The following is a 3681-nucleotide window of genomic DNA, read 5'->3' as shown; positions in this document are numbered from 1 at the left end:
CGATTTACTTTAGCCTATCAAAACAGTCCACCATGGACTGTTTTGATAGGCTAAAGTAAATCGGCCATAACTCTTTGCTCCGATATTGGATTTGGGTGAAATCGGTATCGTTAGAAAGATAATTCAAAGGTATTTCATTTGATATAAATTAGGCCACCCAGTTCGTCCTGTACAAGTATTTATGATCGTTTGAAGTTGACCCTAAAAATCTGTTTTGAGAGGCTGAAGTAAAACGAGTATAACTCCTTACTCAGATGTTGGATTTGGATGAAACAATTGAATTGAAAAGAAGACTCAAAGATCTTTCTTTTGATATGTGGTAGCTCTCCTAGTTCATTATATTGAGGGAGTTATGATCATTCAAAGTTGACCCCAAAAACTGCCAGGCCTCAGTAGTTTTCCTGCACATTTACTGTTCACATCCCGGCCACCGTTTTAAAGTTTCGAACGTGCTCGCTTATATCCGAAACTTATCCGTTTTTGGAAATATTTATATCGTTGGAAAGCTTATTCAATAACCTTCGTATGGAACCATCGACGGGAAAATTCCGGTATAAATAAAGTCGATTCCTATACACCTATAATCAAACTATACACTTGAAACCATCTCAAAATAATCAATACTCATACTTAAACTCATATATACCTAACTTAGGATCAATAAATATACTCCAACACATATAACAATGGCTAATGCACGTAATTAAGTATGGGGTGTTACACATATGTTCCAAGGGAGATTATAATCAACCAACTTGAGAAAATGGTTGGAAAAATCTTTGAGGTCAATCGGATCAGCTTTTCTGAAGATGAATTGCCTGTTGAAGGTACAGGGAATAACCAGGGCCTTTACATTATAGTGAAGTATGAAGATTTCTACGTCACTCATGTCATGATTGATGGAGGTTCAGACACAAATATTTGCCCTATTTCTACTTTGCAAAAGTTGAATATTGGTGCTGATAGGATCAGGCCCAACAATGTATGTGTTAGGGCTTTCGATGGTGCAAAATACAAATTCCATTGGTGAAATAAAACTAATGTTGACCATAGGGCCTGTTGAGTTCGCCGTAGAGTTTCAAGTATTGAATGTAGAATCCTCTTATAATTTGTTGTTGGGAAGGCCGTGAATTCACAAGGCCAAGGCGGTTGCGTCTACACTGCACCAAATGATTAAGTTTGAGCATGACAGGCAAGAAGTGGTTATTCACGATGAAGGAGATTTGTCAGCCTACGAAGATTCTCCCTTGTCTCTTATTGAATCAAATAACGTAGAAGAGATATTCGTTTATCAAATTTTTTATACAATGCCAGTGAATCGTATCTTTGAATGACAGGCTATACCGGGACCGCAATTGTCTTCTGTTTCTATCATGATGGTGAGTGAACTTTGGAAATATGGATTTGAGCCAAGAAAGGGTTTGGGAGCATCTCTCCACGGTATAGTTCATCCCATATGTCCGAGTGAGAACGTGGGCACGTTTGGTCTGGGATTTGAGCCTACAGTTGAAGATCTGAAGAAAGTCAAGGGAAGGAAAAAGGAAATATGGTCACTCCCTCACCCAATGCCACTACTCACTGAATCATTTGTTAAGAGCGGTGTCACAAAGCATGTGGAATTTGAGGTTGAATTGGTTGATGACTTCCAGAACCTTTGTATTGAAGTTGATATGGTCGAAGCAGGAAAAGGTACCAGTATGGCAGACGTGCAATTCATAGGCCCAGCTGTCCGGCTCAATAATTGGGAAGTCACTCCTTTCCCCGTTAGGAGGGAGTTTTGGTAGTTTATTTTGTTTTTCTTTTTGTTTATCCAAGTTATTTCAAGGTTGTAATTCAGATTTTAGTTTGTTTATGTTATGTTGGTATCTATGTTTAAACCCTTCTATCTTTTATTTAATGAAATACAATGTCCCTTTTGTTTCGTGTCTAATATATTTTGTTTTTCTTTCTTACACAGTTCTCTTTATGCTGATTCTAATGACATGACATGCATGTAGAATTTTCAGCCTGATCTTAAAATCCAAACTAATTAAGATGTAATAAAGCAGGATGGGGAATATGATGAAGAAAAAGCACTAGAAGAAATAAGCAAAGAGTTGGAACAGTTTGAAGACAAATCGAATCCTAATTTGAATGAGACTGAGCCGATAAATCTAGGGGAACAAGAAGAGGTTAGGGAAACTAAAATCAGTGTACATGCCTTGCCACGGCTAAAACATGGAATGATTCAAGCATTAATTGATTATAAGGATGTTTTTGCATGGTCTTATGATGATATGTCTGGTTTAAGCACTGAATTAGTGGCTCACAAATTGCCAACTGATCCCGCGTTCCCTCCTGTCAGACAGAAGTTGAGGAAGTTTAAAATGGATGTAAGCATTAAAATTAAAGAGGAAATCATAAAACAACTTGAAGCCAAAGTAATTCAAGTAGCTCGCTATCCCATGTGGTTATCCAATGTTGTTCCCGTACCAAAGAAAGATGGCAAAATTCGAGTGTGTGTTGATTACCGTGATTTGAACAGAGCAAGTCCGAAAGATGATTTTCCACTGCCCAACATCCACATTTTGTTGGACAACTGTACTAAACACGAGGTTGCCTCTTTTGTGGATTGCTATGCCGGATATCACCAGATCATTATGGATGATGAAGACGCAGAGAAGATATCTTTTATCACACCATGGGGAACTTATTGTTATCGAGTGATGCCGTTCGGCTTGAAGAATGTTGGAGCAACGTACATGAGATCCATGACCACTATGTTTCATGATATGATGCATAAGGATATTGAGGTCTACGTGGATGATGTGATTATTAAGTTAAAAAGTCAGGCCGACCATGTTAAAGATTTAAGAAAGTTCTTTGAAAGGCTTCGCAGGTATAATCTCAAACTCAACCCAGCAAAATACATATTTGGAGTTCTGTCCGGGAAGCTGTTGGGGTTTGTAGTCAGCCGTCGGGGAATTGAATTGGATCCCTCAAAAATCAAAGCCATTCAGGATTTGCCCCCGCCCAAGAATAGAACGGAGGTGATGAGTTTGCTTGGTAGACTGAACTACATTAGCAGGTTTATTGCTCAACTCGCAACCACTTGTGAGCCCAGATTCAAGTTACTGAAAAAGAGTGATGCGGTAAAATAGACTGAAGAATGTCAGGAAGCGTTCGATCGAATCAAAAGATATTTGTCAAATCCGCCCGTGCTGGTACCCCCGGAGCCTGGTAGGCCTTTCATCTTATATTTATCAGTCATGGACAATTCTTTCGGTTATGTCCTGGGTCAACATGATGTCACGGGCAAAAAGGAGCAGGCTATTTATTATTCTAGCAAGAAGTTCACCACTTATGAGGCCAGGTATACTCTTCTTGAAAGGACGTGTTGTGCCTTAACTTGGGTAGCACAGAAGTTGAAGCATTATCTCTCATCCTATACTACTTATCTCATCTCCCGCATGGATCCTTTGAAGTATATCTTTCAGAAGCCTATGCCAACGGGTAGATTGGCAAAGTGGCAAATATTGCTTACCGAGTTCGACATTGTATATGTGACTCGAACCGCCATGAAAGCCCAAGCCTTGGCAGATCATCTTGTTGAGAATCCCATTAATAGAGAGTACGAGCCATTAAAGACATATTTTCCTAACGAAGAAATGTCGTGTGTCGATGAAGTCGTCATAGATGTAG

This window comes from Capsicum annuum, chromosome 12 (genome assembly GCF_002878395.1).
Source record: "Capsicum annuum cultivar UCD-10X-F1 chromosome 12, UCD10Xv1.1, whole genome shotgun sequence".
Lineage (NCBI taxonomy): Eukaryota > Viridiplantae > Streptophyta > Magnoliopsida > Solanales > Solanaceae > Capsicum > Capsicum annuum.
Note: the sequence above shows the minus strand (reverse complement) of the source record.